The 18,653-nt window shown below is 42.8% G+C and overlaps 1 protein-coding gene across 1 annotated transcript in view; it reads right to left on the bottom strand.

The window, feature by feature from the left end:
- The window catches only part of fbln5 (fibulin 5), a 121,285-nt gene extending 108,985 nt beyond the window's left edge, over positions 1-12,300 (bottom strand). Inside the window, exon 1 of the mRNA XM_063043816.1 lies at positions 12,167-12,300. The gene's annotated coding sequence lies outside the window, so the exon portion shown is untranslated. The remainder of the gene's footprint in view (positions 1-12,166) is intronic.
- Between the last annotated feature and the right edge of the window lie 6,353 nt (positions 12,301-18,653).

Genomic DNA, 18,653 nt, shown 5'->3' with positions numbered 1-18,653 from the left:
GAGCTGTTGCCTGCTACAACCACCCAAGGAGGAAGGCCTCAGAGGCAGTGTACGGTCTAACAAACGGTGTAATTAATTGTCTTGGATATTTTTCTGGTGATCGCATGATGTTCTCCCAGTTGAACATTGGTAATGTAGAATACTGCAAGTCCACTTCATTGGTTCATTGACAAGACCAATGGCAAGGAAGCTGTGTGGCCTCAGTTGTTGTGTGGACCAGGCCCTCAAGCTGCGAGATTTCCTGTTGCAACCCCACTGAGAGAAGAGATGCCAGAGGCAGTGTGAGTGAGAACCAAAGTCTGGGCAGGGTTTATGGCTGCCCATCCAATCAGTGCTGCCCTCTAGAGTTTGCTTGGTGGAAGACAAGCTGGATTATGTTCATCCGGAATTGCACGGAGAGCGGTAAGCGTAAAGGAGGGGGGCTGGCCGTTCTGGTAAATAACAGATGGTGCAATCCTGGGCATATTACGATCAAGGAACGGGTCTGTAGCCCGGATATTGAACTTTTTGCTGTTGGACTCCGGCCATATTATTTGCCAAGGGAAATCTCGCATGCAATTGTGGTTGCTGTGTACATCCCTCCCTGTCAACCCGACGTCGGCGTGTAACATCATTTACACCGTCATAGCCAGATTACAAACCCAGCACCTGAGTGCCCTCATTATCATCTTGGGTGACTTCAACCAGGTTACCATGGCTAGAACACTGCCCAACTTCACACAGTATGTGAGCTGTACAACCAGAGGGCAGAGTACTCTGGATTTGATGTACACTAACGTTAAGGATGCATACAGCTTCTCTCCCCTCCCCCCATTGGGAAGGTCAGATCACAACCTGGTGCATCTAAAACCCTGCTACGTGCCTCTGGTGAAGAGTAAACCTGCAACCTTGAGGACAGTGAGGAAATGGTCGGAGGAGGCTTATCAGGCGCTCCAGAGTTGTTTTGAAGTGACAGACTGGCAGGCACTCTGTGAGCCACATGGAGAGGATACTGATGGGCTCACAGAGTGCATCACTGATTACATCAACTTCTGTGTGGACTGCAATGTTCCAGCAAGAACTGTCCTTTGTTATTCAAATAACAGGCCATGGGTGACAAAGGACATTAAGGACATCCTGAACGCTAAAAAGAGTGCGTTTAGAGATGGAAATAGGGAGGAGCTGAGGGCAATACAGAGGGACCTGAAAGCCAGGATCAGGGAGGCTACAGACAGGTACAGGAGGAAGCTTGAGTGGAAACTCCAGCAGAACAACATGAGAGAGGTCTGGAGGGGGATGAGGACCATCACTATGTTCCGGCAAACTAGCAACAGAGGAGCGGAAGGCAGTGTGGACAGGGCCAATGAACTTAGCCTGTTCTTTAACAGTTTTGACAGTGTGGCCCCTGCCCATCCCACACATGAGCCATCCGTTGTCGGCCCCCAACCAACACATATTCCACTCTCCCCTCCTACCCCTCCTCACAGTCCCCCACCCTGGTCTCATGACTATACCCCTTCCCCACACGAAACCACCACGGTGGGCTTCACAGCTCTACAGGTGAGAAGGCAACTGAAATGTCTCAACCCAAGCAAGGCTGCAGGACCGGATGGTGTCAGTACCAGGGTGCTCAAAGCCTGTGCCCCTCAGGTATGTGGAGTACTTCACCATGTATTCAACCTGAGTCTGACGCTCTGGAGGGTTCCATGTGGAAGACGTCCTGCCTCGTCCCTGTGCCGAAGACGCCGCGCCCCAGCGGCCTCAATGACTACAGACCGGTGGCATTGACCTCCCACATCATGAAGACCCTGGAGAGACTTGTTCTGGAGCTGCTCCGGCCTATGGTCCGGCCACACTTAGATCCCCTCCAGTTCGCCTACCAGCACCGACTAGGAGTTGAGGATGCCATCGTCTTCCTGCTGAACCATGTCTACGCCCACCTGGACAAGCCAGCGAGCACTGTGAGGGTCATGTTTTTTGACTTCTCTAGTGCGTTCAACACCATCCGCCCTGCTCTGCTGGGGGAGAAGCTGACAGCGATGCAGGTGGATGCTTCCCTGGTGTCATGGATTCTTGATTACCTGACTGGCAGACCACAGTACGTGTGCTTGCAACACTATGTGTCCGACAGAGTGATCAGCAGCACTGGGGCTCCACAGGGGACTGTCTTGTCTCCCTTTCTCTTCACCATTTGCACCTCGGACTTCAACTACTGCACAGAGTCTTGTCATCGTCAGAAGTTTTCTGATGACTCTGCCATAGTTGGATGCATCAGCAAAGGAGATGAGGCTGAGTACAGGGCTACAGTAGGAAACTTTGTCACATGGTGTGAGCAGAATTATCTGCAGCTTAATGTGAAAAAGACTAAGGAGCTGGTGGTAGACCTGAGGAGAGCTAAGGTACTGGTGACCCCTGTTTCCATCCAGGGGTTCAGTGTGGACATGGTAGAGGATTACAAATACCTGGGAATACGAATTGACAATAAACTGGAGTGGTCAAAGAACACTGAGGCTGTCTACAAGAAGGATCAGAGCCGTCTCTATTTCCTGAGGAGACTGAGGTCCTTTAACATCTGCCGGATAATGCTGAGGATGTTCTATGAGTCTGTGGTGGCCAGTACGATCATGTTTGCTGTTGTGTGTTGGGGCAACAGGCTGAGGGTGGCAGACACCAACAGAATCAACAAACTCATTTGTAAGTCCAGTGATGTTGTGGGGATGGAACCGAACTCTCTGACGGTGGTGTCTGAAAAGAGGATGCTGTCCAAGTTGCATGCCATCTTGGTCAATGTCTCCCATCCACTACATAATGTACTGGGTGGGCACAGGAGTACATTCAGCCAGAGACTCATTCCACCGAGATGCAGCACAGAGCGTCACAGGAAGTCATTCCTGCCTGTGGCCATCAATCTTTACACTTCCTCCCTTGGAGGGTCAGACACCCTGAGCAAGTAGGCTGGTCCTGGACTTACTTCATAATTTCCTGGCATAATTTACATATTACTATTTAACTATTTATGGTTCTATTACTATTTATTATTTATGGAGTAAACAAAAAGCAATTTCCCCCGGGATTAATAAAGTATGACTATGACTATGATCTGCAGCTGCACTAGCATGTGATGAGGACTGCTATGGTCTTGTTCTTGCAGAAATGTGGCTCTGGGACAACATCATGCATTATATATATATATATATATGGAGGAACACTGTTTTATTTGACGGTATTTATGTATATGCTTGAATGTTGATTAAACTTGAACTTGAATATATGTTTGTATTGCTATGCTTTCCTGCAAAGTGTTTTTGCCTACTGACGATGAAAATTCACAGATTCAAGATATATTTATTATCAAAGTATGTATGAAGTATACAAACCGAAGATTGGTCTTCTCAGAGGCAGCGAAAGAAACATCATGGAATCCATTCAAAGAAAACATCAAACACTCAATGCGCAGAAAAAAAGAATGAATTGTGCAAAAGGCAAAAAAAAATGAGCGAGTAACACACAGATTATTAAACATCAAGCCACAAAGTCTTTGAATCAGTGTAGGAATGTTCAGTTTAGGTCAATTTAGTGCTATGTCATTCGCTGATAGGGTACAGATTTTAGTCAGCCTAAAACACAAAGATATTTTTATACTCTCACGTTGTATATTCAGTATCGTTATCACACACCATCCAAGGCACCACACTTGCAGCCCATGTTCTTTATGCTGTTTCATTGTCTTTATCTGGACTGAGGAAAAGCCAACTTGGACATGATCATCTATAATGATTCTTTGACCCTATGACTATCTAAAACCTCTGCCACGGATGGTCTCAAGTCTGGTTGCAAATGGAGCAGCATTGAGCATAGAGATAGCAACCCCATCCCATGAGAACGCAGTGCTACAGAGACGTCCACGGAAGCTCCAAAGACCTCTTCCCTGTGAAAGGAAGGACCTTCACCTCGAAGACCTGTAGATGGCCTACACCTGGACTTGAAGGCTGGCCTAGGCCTGTTCAGCTGCTTTTGGCAGCCTATGCCCCAGTAGGGCTGAAGGGCTTAGAAAGAAGGAGAATGGCTATCTAAATGTTAACCCTGTTCTTAGGTATCTGTTCATTCAATTGTCTCTCCTTTTCTGAAGGTGTGTTTTATCACAGAACTGAATGGGACCCACAATACCACAGGAATGCTCCCAACATACATAGGACCTGGTCCTTTGTTCTTTGCAGGAGCAGAGTTCTAAATTTCTACAAATCCTTTTTGCTAAGGTGTTTCTGATTACACTCTGGATTTCCCTGGCTCTAATTTTAAGATTACATTTCTCTTACTCCTACTGTTCTGTTCTGTTCAGAAGTTATCAATTACTTATCACTGCACAATGAGAGTCCATTTGGTCCTTTGGCTCCACGCCAGTTCATTGCATACATCTCATCAGTCCCATTTCTCTAGAGCTATGTAACTTAGAACCACAGAACATTACAGCACAGAAACAGGCCTTTTGGCCCTACTTGGCTGTACTGAACCATTTTTCTGCCTAGTCCCACTGACCTGCACCTGGACAATATCCCTCCATACAGCTCTCATCCGTGTACCTGTCCAAGTTTTTCTTAAATGCTAAAAGTGAGCCCACATTTACCACTTCATCTGGCAGCTCATTCTACACTCCCACCACTCTCTGTGTGAAGAAGCCCCTCACTAATGTTCCCTTTAAACTTTTCCCCCTTCACCCTTAACCCATGTCCTCTGGTTTTTTTTCTCCCCTAGCCTCAGTGGAAAAAGCCTGCTTGCATTCACTCTATCTATACCCATCATAATTTTATATACCTCTATCAAATCGCCCCTCATTCTTCTACACTCCAGGGAATAAAGTCCTAACCTATTCAACCTTTCTCTGTAACTGAGTTTCTCAAGTCCCGGCAACATCCTTGTAAACCTTCTCTGCACTCTTTCAACCTTATTAATATCCTTCCTGTAATTTGGTGATCAAAACTGCACACAATACTCCAAATCTAGCCTCACCAATGCCTTATTAGATCAATTTTTGCCTTTAATGTACAATAATGCATTCTTTCATTCCTGAGCAAAATTTGGACCCAATTATTTTCTTTCTTTATATCCTTTATATCCTTTCTTTTGGATATCATTGGTTTTACTTTTTTGACCATCCTGATGTTTTGGAATTTGTCAAAAACCTTGTTTAGTATGAGGCTTTCCAAGGACTGAAAAGGAAGGGGAACATCTTATCCCTTCTTTCTCAGTACTGATAAAGGGTCTTGGTCCGAAATTTCGACTGTTTATTCTTTTCCATAAATGCTGCCTGATCTGCTGAGCTCCTCCAGCATTTTGTGTACGTCTCTCTGGATTTCCAGCATCAGCAGACTTTCTTGTGTTTTTTGTTTAGATCCATATAGATTACTTCAAAATGTTCCTCTAATTAACAATCCAATGTACTGCCTTCACTTTAATCAAATATTCTAAAATGGTACATATACAACCTGTCTGACCATTGTATGGTCCACTTGAAACTTCTACTACATTTCCTCATTGAAATATTTGATCCTTTCTCCATTCTCTGTTTGTCCATCTGTACAATTCATTTTAACCACTCCCTGTGAAAATCAATTCCCCATTTTCACTATTCTTAGGATAAAGAAGTTTCTTCTGAATTCCTTATTTAGATTGCATTTTAGAGGACCACATATAGTTCTCCTCACTGGATTATTAAGAAAGAAATAAAAGTAATGGTGAGGGCACAGAGAGGATGCACAAAGAAGGTAGCCAGAAATGTAAAAGATCAACAACGAGTATTGATGGTGTGCTCGTTTCCACCCTTTCCTGCCTGCACCCCCCCCCCACACCTCACGTTCTCTGCAGTCTATCTTTCAAATGCATCATCACTTGAATCATCTGCATTGTATTGATTCCCTTCTTGCTTATCTTTTACATTTCTGGTTACCTTCTTTTCCGTACCCACTGCATTTTATTGAGATACAGTGTGGAACAGGCTCTTCCAGCCCTCCGAGCCGTGTTGCCCAGCAACCCCCTATTTTAATCCTAGCCTAATCACAGCACAGTTTACGATTACCAATTAACCTACCAACGGGTGCAACTTTGGAATGTGGGAGGAAACTGGAGCACCCAGAGGAAAGCCACACGGTCACGGAGAGAACATACAAACTCCTTACAGGCAGCAGTGGGAATTGAATCTGGGTCCCCGGTACTATAAAGCGTTGTGCTAACCAGTACAATACCATGCCGCTCTGATAATGCAGTGAGCAGAACTAGATGTAGCACTCTAAATTGCGATCTAAAATCCCATATTTTCAGTAACATAACTTCCCTCGTTTTCAATTCAAGAAACAAACACTATTATTGGTTTTGTGTTGTTTGTGACTTTGCTAGCCTGTGTACAACTTTTAATAACTAGTGTGTTTGCACTCCATGACTCTTGTTCCCTCCCAAAAGCAAGCAAGTCACCACCTGATTTTTCCTACAACACATACTCCCTTTCAAATCTCTCTATTGCTTCACTTCACGACTTACCACCTTTGATGGCTCTGGACGTCTACTCACTGGAATTCAGAAGAATGAAGATGACCTCATTGAAACCTATTGAATGGGCGTCTACTCACTTGAATTCAGAAGAAAGAAGATTGACCTCATTGAAAGCTATCGAATGTTGAAAGGTCTCAATAGAGTGGATGTGGAGAGGATGTTTCTTGTGGGCACAGCCTCAGAATAAACAATCAAGGGGGAAGGTGTACAGTACCTCTTCCATATACCCCCACCACACCTCACAACAACAATCTCTCACTCCATGTCAGCAAGATCAAAAAGATCATTTTTGACTACAGGAAGAGGAATCCGGAGGTTCATAAGACAGTCCTCATTGAGGATTAGAGATATAGAAACTCAGCAATTTTATGGTCGTTGGTGTTATCATTCCCAAGGATCTGTCTGGGGACAAGCACATAAGAGCCATTACATAGAAAACACGGCAGTACCTCTACTTTCTTAGAAGTTTGCCAAGGTGCAGGGGAGATTATATTCACTGGTTTCATCACGTGCTAATATGGAAACACCAATGTCCTTGAATGGAAAATCGAACAAAAAGTAGTGAATACAGCCCAGTCTATGATGGGTAAAGCCCTCCCCTCCAATGAGCACATCAACATGGAACTCTGTCACAGGAAAGCAGCATCCATCATCAGAGACCCCCACCACCCAGACCATGACATCAGCTCACTGCTGCCATCAGGAAGGAGGTACAGGAGCCTTAGGATCCACACCACTAAGTTCAGGGACAGTTATTACCTCTTAACCATCAGGCTCCTGAACAGAGAGGATAACTTCACTCAACCCATCACAAAACTATTCCCACAATGTATGGACTCACTTTCAAGCGCTCAACTCATGTTCTCAAAACTTATTGGTTATTTATTATTATTTATTTGTTTCCTTATATTTACTGTGAATGCCCACAAGAAAATGAATCTCAGGGTTGTATATGGTGACATATACACACTTCGACAATAAATTTACTTTGAACATTTTTTATTTCTCTCCATATACTGACTGACTTGCTGAGTCCCTCCAGCATTTTGTGTGTGTGTGTTGTTCAAGACTTCCAATATCTGCAAAATCCCTTGTCTTTATGCAGCTCTTAATTTTATTGATTTTACTCTTTTAGAGAATACAATCTCTCAATCTCCCCGGTTGTGGAAAATCTACCAGTCTAGTGAATTTTCACTGCACATTCTCTGGGGAATTACAACTTTTATAGGTAAAGAGTCCAAAACAGCATACGATGATCCAAAAATATAAACAATAGAAGCAGGAAGGAGCCACCAGGCCACACGATTATGAGTGATCATTTACCTCACTGCACTCATCCCACATCCTCCTTTTCCATTAATTAATTTATGTACTTATTGAGATTCTGTGGCCCTTCAAGCTGCACCACTCAGCAATCCCAAGATTTAACCCTAGCCTAATCACGGGACAATGTACAATGACCAATTAACCTCACAATAGGTATATCTTTGGACTGTGGGAGGAAACCGACATGGTCAGAGGGAGAATGTACAACATCCTTACAGGCAGCAGCGGGAATTGAACCCAGGTCACTGGTACTGTAAAGCATTGTGCTAACCACACCTTTACCATGCCCCTAAACATCTACCCCAGATTTTCTTGAGAAACTGAGCAAGTTCTCAGGCAGACATTTCCAAAGACTTACTAATCTCTGATTGAAGATATTGATTTTTGTCATGATCATGAATGTCTTTCCTCAAACTCTCATCCCTTTGGCCCCATGACAACACTGAAAATCATGACTTGAAGCAAAGAAAAAAGGCAACTTGTTGAATTGTTTCCACATGAGAAGGATTTCATTTTGCACACTTAATTTTGTTTTGGTTCGGTTGTCATCACTAGCTCTGCTGAAGAACAGTGATCAAGGGTGATATTTCGACTTCTAAAATGCACTTGCCATAAAAAATAGACTCAGGATTGAAAACCATGGATGAAAAGGGTGTTTAGCATCATGGGTAATAAATTGGATGGGAAATAGGAAACAGAGATTAGAAATGAAAGCTTGTTTATTGGACTAGAGCTCCCCAGGGTCTGGTACAAGGATTGATGCTTCTATTACCATAGCTGTTTACTTGGACTTGGATTTATAGGCTAACAGTTTTCAGATGTGCAGATGATACAGAATTGGAAGCATGGTCGACATAAGGAAGACAGTAATAGACTTCAAGGAGAATGTACTTCACAGTATGATTAGATAACTGGCAGATGAAACAATATCAGGGTTAGAGGACCCGATGTATGGGGAAAGGTTGAACAGGTTAGGAATTTATTACCTAGAGCATAGGAGAATGAGGGAAGATTTGATAGAGGTACACAAATTATGAGGTGTACAGATAGGGTAAATGCAAGCAGGCTTTTTCCACCAAGATTCAGTGAGACTAGAACTAGAGGTCATAGGTTAAGGGTGAAAGGTGAAATATTTAAAGGGAACTTCTTCACTCAGCGGATGGTGCGAGTGTGGAATGAGCTGCCAGTGGAAGTGGTAGATATGGATTCAAATGCAACATTTAAGAAAAGTTTAGATAAGTACAAGGAATGCAGGGGCTATGGTCCAGATATGGGCTGATGGGACGAGGCAGGATAACAGTTCAGGATGAACCAGATACTTCAAAAGGCCTGTTACTGTGTTGTTCCACCTTATGACTATGTAGTCAGACTGCACTTGGAGTATAGTGAGCCATCTTGGGCCTCTTTTCTCAGACAAGGTATGCTGGCATTGGAGACAGTCTAGAGAATTATTCTAGGAATGAAAGGATTAATGTATGTGGAACGTTTCTTGGCTTTGCACCTCTACTCGCTGGAGTTTAGAAGAATGAAGGGGATCTCACTGAAACCTATCAAACATTGAAAGGCCTATATAGAGTAGATATGAAGAGGAGCTTTCTTATAGTGGAGGAGTCTATGACCAGAAGGCACAGGCTCAGAACATCCCCTTAGAACAGAGAAGAGGAGGAAATTTGTTAACAGGGAGATGATTAAACTGTGAAATTCATTGCCACAGATGGCTGTAGAGGCCAAGTCACTGGGTATATTTAAAGTGGAGTTTAATAGGTTCTTGATTAGTAAGGCTGTCAAAAGTTACAAGGAGAAGGCAAGAGAATGAGGTTGAGATGGAAAATAAATCAGCCATGATGGAATTATGAAGCAGATTTGATAGGCTGAATGACTTAGTTCTTCTCCTATTACTTATGGTAATAAATTCCTTGGTATTATCACTTCAAAGTACCTGTCCTGGGCCTGGAACATAAGTGCAATTATGAAGAAATCACAGCAGTGCCTCTAATTCCTTGGAAGTTTGTGAAGATACCATATGTCCTCTAAAACTTTGACAAACTTCTACAGATGTGTGGTGCAGAGTACGTTGGCTGGTTGCATCACAGCCTGGCATGGAAACACCAAAGTCCTTGAACAGAAAATCCTACATAATGAATACAGCCCAGCCCATCATGCGTAAAGCCCTCCTCTCCATTGAGCAGATCTACATGGATCATTGTTGTAGGAAAGCGGTATCCATCATCAGGGACCACCACCACCTGAGTCATGCCCTCTTCTCTCTGCTGCCATCATGAAGGTCATACAGGAGCTTCAGGACTCACATCACCAGGTTCAGAAACCATTATTACCCCTCAGCCATCAGGCTCTTGAACCAAAGGGGATAAACGCCATTCAACTTCACTTGCCCCATCATTGAAATGTTCCCACAACCTATGGAGTCTCTTTCAAGGACTCTTCATGTCATGTTCTTGATATGTGTTGCTTATTTATTTATTAGTAGTATTATTTCTATTTTTATTTGCATTTGCACAGTTTGTTGTTCACCCAGTTGGGTGTGGTTTATCATTGATTCTATTATGGTTCTTGGAGTTTCAGAGTATGCCTGCAAGAAAATGAAGCTCTGGGTTGTATATGAAGATATACATGTACTTTGATAATAAACTTACTTTGAACTTTGGTAGGAACAATGAGAGGAGGGAATATAAGCTATGCTAAATAGGACACAAGAACAGAGAGATCAGGACATCTATGTGCACAGTTTGCTTTAGATGGCCGAGCAGGTTAACCAATGTGAGATGCTGGGCTAGCTAAATCAATTCCATCTCCGATCAGGTTCCAACTGTGACCATGTGCAAGGAAGTGTGGAGGGATTTGTTCTGTTCCACCTGAATCCTACTGTTCCAAATTCACAGAAAATAGTGCTTTTTAACAGAATGACTTTTTTTAAAGAATAAAGTGTTTGAAAATTTGTATGTGGAGTCTCTCACAGCTTATCTATACCAGAGATAGGGCCAGAAAGATAATTAATATGTTTACCATTTTTGAATAAACAGGCAGAAATGTGTTTAGGAGTGAGACGAGTCAGGGATCGAAATCAAAATGACCATAAACATTTACAGGAGGATGATGGGAATACTTCCAAACTAACACAGTGTAAGGAAAGTATTCCCTACCAACTCATTACAGGATATCACAAAGATGACCAGGTTCACAAAGACACAACTCTCAATGCCAAAAAAAATTATTGTTAGGGTCCTACGTCAAAGTAAATTTATTATCAAAATATGTATGTATGTTACCATATAGTACCTTGAGATTATTTTTCTTACAGGCATTTACAGGAAAATAAAGAAATACAATCGAATTATGAAAACTATACACATACAATGACTGACGACTAAGAAGACACATTGTACAAATTGTAGGCTCTGGGGATAACCTTTGATCTAATTTATCCTGACTTCCCAAGTGTAGATGGAAGTGTTGAAGGAGGTTAAACCTCCTGGGATCTCTACGTCCTTTCTGTTCACTGACAATCTTTAATCAAACAGAAAATGACGTCAAGGTCAAATAATAGCCCAGATAAAGCAAGTTTATTATTCAAAAAGGCCTAATTTAGTGGCAAAACATTTAACAAGTGGATGACATCTTTAAATAAGGTCTGGAATGATTTATGGTCTGTTGAACAGCTAATTCAGTATAAATTATGGTTGGTTCAGGAGAATGATTTTGTAACAAAAGTATCATAAATCTTTGGCTTTAACTGGAAATAAGATTGCGTTTGCCAAAATTAAAGTTTCTCTAATTTCTTTCCTCTAGTTCTTTCAGATCCTGTGACCTTCTTTCAACTTGAAGATCAAAGGTTGGAGGCAACCAGGAGCATAGACACCTGCAGTTTCCCTCCTACTCACACACTTTCCTGAAATGAAAGAAGAAAATTAATCCTTCGTTGTCATGGGAACCAATTTCTGGGACTCCCTCCACAACCGCAGTGTGGGTGTACCTTCACCAGAAGCACTGCGGAGATGACTATCTTAAAAACATTGCCAAAGATGCCAATAAATAATGGCTACCATCCTTTAGTGAGTAGTACAATCTTCATGACAGCTATCCTGTAACTTGTCATTTCCAGCATTAAAACACTGCTCAGGGTGATTATTTTGTGTCTGATATATATCAACAAACCATTGCACCCTGGTTTTGCATTAAAATTTCCATCAATGTTCAATATATTACATTGTTTTCCAAAGAAAATGAGCTTAAGCTCTGCTGATTTTCCTGGGTTTAGCTGGATAAAGTACTTCTTTGTAGCTTTATGGATTAAACCTACCTGATCTTCTGTTCCAACTGTTGAATGTTCCTGAAAAGTGGACTCAAAATCCCAAGAACTGATGTGGCTTGGACGAACAGCTTATACTTCCCTTTTTCTCTTTTAACGAGCCCCTCTGAGCTTTGCGCAGCGGCTGGATCTGAACTTGAGGAAAGCAGATGGAACCCCCCCCCCCTCCCGCTCCTCACAGTTTTTGCCCCCCAGATCTCGGAGGTACTAGTCCAGGAGTAAGCGGCACTTGGCTTCGTCCGAGTTCCCTTCTAACTCAGCATTAAGCCAATAGAGCAAAGAATGCTAAAAATGAACACTTTGCTCTTGAAGCACGCTTAAAAATGCAAATGGGGCCTGTATGTTTCTGACAGCTGGTTTAAATTACAGAGCACCAATTGGCGTGAATTCCCACAACCAGTTTGTGGATCTTGGCAGTTTAGGACTCCACACTTTGTCTCTCTGGAAAGGCTTGTTTAAATTGCAGCATCTGATATGTTGTTGCTTTTACATGTTAGCTCATCAGACCTGACTTTGTATTAAACTAAAATTAACTAATGGAAAGGAGCCAGTCTATTCTGATGTTTGCTGTGTAAGCCACTACCAAAGTAAACTAGACTGTATGGAATAATCTGTGCACCCAAATTTACGGTGTGCTCTGCAAATCTAGTTCAACCTTTACAACTAGTTGGTTGGACATATTGGGGGCAGTGGGGAACTGGGGCAAGTGAGTGCAGTGGTTGGTGAAGAGTATTAAGAGGCTCTACTTTACAACTTAGAAACACAAGTTCTAAGTTTATTGTCATTCAACTGTGTGTGTGTGTGTGTGTGTGTGTGTGTGTGTGTGTGTGTGTAGGGCCAAAAGGAACAATGCGCCTCTGGACCAAGGTGCACAACACAATACATGTAACTCACACGCCACATGTAAAGTAATATTACCACACTCACACGCCACATGTAAATTAATATTACCACAAATAAATTAACAATGGATAAAATATATTCTAGAAGACTGACATCTAGCCTAAGGTGCATTTACAACACAAGTTAAAAAGTAAACAGTATAACACTATTGGTGCTTAATAAGCGAAGAGGCCTGGGTGGTGGCAGGAAGCTCAGGTATCACATGGTCTTGGGGAAGAAGCTGTTTCCCCATCCTAACAGTCCTTGGCTTAATGCTATACTACCTCCTGCCTGTCTTCTGGGAGAAAGTCGAAGAGATTGTGGGATGGATGGGAGGAATCCTTGACAATGCTAAGGGCTGTCCATACACAGCACTCCTGATAGAGATCTCAGATGGGTGGAAGTGAGGCCCTATGATCCGTCAGCAGACCTTGCAATCCTTTGCAGAGTCTTGCACTCAGCTGCCTCGCAATTCCCATTCCAAACGGTGATGCGGCTGGTCAGGACACTCTCCGTCATGCTCCTGTACAAGTTGGTTAGAATGGGCGAGGGAGAACCTTGCTTGTCTCAATCTCCTCAGGAAGTGGAGACACTGCTGTGCTTTCTTGACTAAAAAGCTGGTGTTGAGGAACCAGGTGAGATCGTCCATTATGTGCACTTGCAGAAACTTGGTGCTCATCACAGAGGAGCCATTTGTGTGTAATGAGGAGAAGACAGCCTGCACCTTTCTGAAGTCCACAATCATCTCCTTAGTCTTGTCTATTTTGAAACTCAAGTTGTTCTACAAGCCATTCTACAAGCCAATCTACCTCTTCACTGTATGCTGTCTCATCATTATTGTTGACGAGACCAACCACTTGTGTCATCAGTGAACTTGATTCAGTTTGAGCTGGATCTAGCAGTACAGTCAGCAGCAGGCTGAGTATGCAATGCTGGGGGGCATCAGAGCTCAACATGACAGAGCTAGAGATGTTGCTGCCAACATGATCTGACTGTGGCCTTTTTGTCAAGAAGCCCAAGATCCAGTTGCAGAGAGAGGTGTAGAGACCCAACAAAGACCGATTACCCACCAGCTTCTGAGGGGTGATTGTATTAAATGCCGAGCTGAAAACGATAAAAAGCTGTGGGATGAAAGAGCTTCATACTCAGAATAGAATAAAACTAGACTAATCTACAATTTATACCTAGCTATTTTCAAAGTCATAAGGACTGGGTTAAGAGTCTATTGCAAACTCTGAATATTGTCGAGACACATTTTTGATGTCGGAGAAATAGAATTTTTTTCTTTTTTGTAAGGAATGGCAGTGTTCTGGCATTCATAAATGATGTAAATAATTCTACTATTTAAACACATAGGCATAGAAGTTACTGCTTGCAACATTACCTTAGACTGCCATAATTCAACTATATAAGAACTCTCACATATTTCCATTATATAAGATACTAAAAGAGAATAATAAATATATAAGAAGAGAACGTCACATGAACATTCTGGTTTAGGAGCTTTAGAATGGGATTGACAAGTCCACTCTCCACACTCACAAGGAGTGAAAAGTAACTTAGATCGCTTACCAATATAATTGCATAGCTAATAATGCCAATTCAACCCATTGTACTGATTGTATCAATTGCTTTCCCATTGGTCTGTTGTACCACTGACTTTCACCTCGGATTCTGATCACTGTTAAAGAGCTATCTATGGGAATAACACACAGTTAAATGTGGAAATCAAGAAAGTACCAGCTGAATTGCTCTTCTCCAGAAACTAAGCCTCAGAGACAGATGTATCATCGAACTATACACATCAAAAAAAATTTATTTTGTACAATGTCTTAGTTGTGCCAAACCACCTCCCTGATAAAGAAATTTAACTTCTAAAGTGAGGAGACCCTTTCTTTCAGATTTGAAAACATTAGGAATCCTTTTCTTCATGTTATATTTGTCTCTTTGTCAAGGATTTGTCAAGGATGAGGTTACAGAGTACCTGGAGGCATATGACAAGATAGGCAGAACTCAGCATGGATTCCTTAAAGGAAAATCCTGCCTGACAAACCTATTACAATCTTTTGAGGAAATTACAAGTAGGCTAGATGAGGGAGATGCTGTGGATGTTGTATATTTGGATTTTCAGAAGGCCTTTGACAAGGTGCCACACATGAGGCTACTTAACAAGAAAAGAGCCCATGGAATTATGGGAAAGTTACATACGTGGATAGAGCGTTGGCTGATTGGCAGGAAACAGAGAGCGGGAATAAAGGGATCCTATTCTGGTTGGCTGCCGGTTACCAGTGGTGTTCCACAGGGGTCCGTGTTGGGGCCGCTTCTTCTTACATTGTACATCAATGATTTGGATTATGGAATAGATGGCTTTGTGGCTAAGTTTGCTGACGATACGAAGATAGGTGGAGAGGCCGGTAGTGCTGAGGAAACAGAGAGTCTGCAGAGAGACTTGGATAGATTGGAAGAATGGGCAAAGAAGTGACAAATGAAATACAATGTTGGAAAGTGTATGGTTATGCACTTTGGCAGAAGAAATAAACGGGCAGATTACTATTTAAATGGGGAAACAATTCAAAGTTCTGAGATGCAACAGGACTTGGGAGTCCTCGTATAGGATACCCTTAAGGTTAACCTCCAGGTGGAGTCAGTGGTGAAGAAGGCGAATGCAATGTTGGCACTCATTTCTAGAGGAATAGAGTATAGGAGCAGGGATGTGATGTTGAGCGTCTATAAGGCACTGGTGAGACCTCACTTGGAGTACTGTGGGCAGTTTTGGGCTCCTTATTTAAGAAAGGATGTGCTGACGTTAGAGAGGGTACAGAGAAGATTCACTAGAATGATTCCGGGAATGAGAGGGTTAATATATGAGGAAAGTTTGTTCGCTCTTGGACTGTATTCCTTGGAGTTTAGAAGAATGAGGGGAGGCCCCATAGAAACATTTCGAATGTTGAAAGGCATGGACAGAGTGGATGTGGCAAAGTTGTTTCTCATGATGGGGGAGTCTAGTACGAGAGGGCATGACTTAAGGATTGAAGGGCGCCCATTCAGAACAGAAATGTGAAGAAATTTTTTTTAGTCAGAGGGTGGTGAATCTATGGAATTTGTTGCCATGGGCAGCAGTGGAGGCCAAGTCATTGGGTGTATTTAAGGCAGAGATTGATAGGTATCTGAGTAACCAGGGCATCAAGGGTTATGGTGAGAAGATGGGGGAGTGGGACTAAATGGGAGAATGGACCAGCTCATGATAAAATGGCGGAGCAGACTTGATGGGCCGAATGGCCGACTTCTGCTCCTTTGTCTTATGGTCTTATGGTCTTTTGTCCCATTTTTCTTTTTCTTGTTTCAACATCTATTCATTTGTTTCCTAGGCACTGTGTGACTCTATTAATGTTCTTCAATCTAATTGACTAAGGAGATATGTAGTGGTACTGATATGTTACTGCACAGAACACCACATCAGAGTACCTCAGGAAGTCTGTCGCTAAGTGTAAGTTCAATGAAAGGTGTGTGAGAAGCACTCACTTAAAGCTGATCACACTCTGGACCAGAAAATGGTCATAACAACCTTCATTAAAATGGAGGAGGGATTGAGTGGAATCATCCTGTGTTCTCTGGAGTTTAGAGACTGAGCGTATTGGTCAGAGTAGTGCCAGCAACGCGGGTTCAATTACATCACCATCAGGAGGGAGTTTGCATGTTTTCCCTGATCCGTGTGGACTTCCTCCAGGTCCTCTGGTTTGCTCCCACATCCCAGAGGTGTACAGGTGATGTGGGCATGGCATGTTGGTGCCCGAAGCAAGAGGACACCTTCAAAAGGTGATGCCACAAAAAGGTAGCAGTCATCATTAAGGACCCCATCTCCCAGGACATGCCCTCTTCCCATTACTACCATCAAGGAGAAGCCACACACTCAATGATATAGGAGCAGTTTCTTCCCCTCTGCCATCAGATGTCTGAATGGACTTTGAACCCATGGACACTACCTCAGTACTTTTTTCCTCTCCTTTTGCACTACTTACTTAATTTAATTTTCTTTTTTATACATACTTCTTACTTTAATTATCTTTATTATTATGTGTTGTAATGTACTGCTGCCACAAAACGACAAATTTCATGACATATGCCAGTGATATTAAAACTGATTTTGATTCTCACACTTGCAGACTGCCCCTGGGACACCTTGGACTGTGTTGGTCGTTGCTGTGAATGACACATTTCACTGTATATAACAATGTACATGCAACAAACAGAGCTAATATTCATCTTGATCCTTAGAAATCTCAGTGAGACTTACAAGCAAGAGAAAATCTGCAGATGCTGGAAATTGAAGCAACACACACAAAATGCTGGATGAACTCAGCAGGCCAGGCTGAAATGAATTGAATTGACTTTACTACTTACATCCTTCATATACATGAGTAAAAATCTTTATGTTACATCTCCGTTCAAATGTGCAATATGCAATTATAGTAATATATAATGAATATTATGTACAACAGGATAGTCAATATAATACTGATATACAGATGCATCAGCGTGAATTAATCAGTCTGATGGCCTGGTGGAAGAAGCTGTCCTGGAGCCTGTTGGTCCTGGCTTTTATGCTGCGGTACCGTTTCCCAGATGGTAGCAACTGGAGCAGTTTGTGGTTGGGGTGACTCGGGTCCCCAGTGATCCCTTGGGCCCTTTTTACACACCTGTCTTTGTAAATGTCCTGAATAATGGGAAGTTCACATCTACAGATGTGCTGGACAATTGAGGGAAGTACAGTTCCCATACCAGGCAGTGATGCAACCAGTCAGGATGCTCTCAATCGTGCCCCTATAGAAAGTACTTAGAATTTTGGAGGCCATACCGAACTCCTTCAACTATCTGAGGTGAAAGAGGTGTTGTTGTGCCTTTTTCACCACACAGCCGGTATGTACAGACCACGTGAGATCCTTGGTGATGTTTATGCCGAGGAACTTAAAGCTGTTCACTGTCTCAACCCCAGATCCACTGATGTCAATAGGGGTTAGCCTGTCTCCATTCCTCCTGTAGTCCACAACCAGCTCATTTGTTTTTGCGATGTTGAGGGAGAGGTTGTTTTCTTGACATTACTGTGTCAGGGTGATGATTTCCTCTCTGTAGGCTGCCTCATCATTATTTGAGATTAGGCCATTCAGTGTAGTGTCATCAGCAAATTTAATTAGCAGATCAGAGCTGTGGGTGGCGACACAATCATGGGTACATAGAGAGTAAAGGAGGGGGCTTAGTACACAGCCCTGAGGTGCACATGTGTTGCGGGTCAGAGGAGCAGAGGTGAGGGAGCCCACTCGTACCACCTACCGGTGATCTAACAAGTCCAGAATCCAGCTACACAAGGCAGGGTGAAGGCCGAGGTCTCTGAGCTTCTTGTCAGGCTTGGAGGGAATTATGGTGTTGAATGCTGAAAAGCGTCTACGGAAAAAAGTGCAGTCGACATTTTGGGTCGAAATCCTTCGGCAGGACTGGAGAAAAAAAAGCTGAGAAGTAGATTTAACAGGTGGGGGGAGGGGAGAGAGAAACAGCAGGTGACAGGTGAAATCTGGAGGGCGAGAGATGAGGTAAAGAGCTG

This window comes from Mobula hypostoma, chromosome 1 (genome assembly GCF_963921235.1).
Source record: "Mobula hypostoma chromosome 1, sMobHyp1.1, whole genome shotgun sequence".
In the NCBI taxonomy this organism is placed as follows: domain Eukaryota; kingdom Metazoa; phylum Chordata; class Chondrichthyes; order Myliobatiformes; family Myliobatidae; genus Mobula; species Mobula hypostoma.
This window is presented reverse-complemented; position numbering and strand designations above follow the sequence as displayed.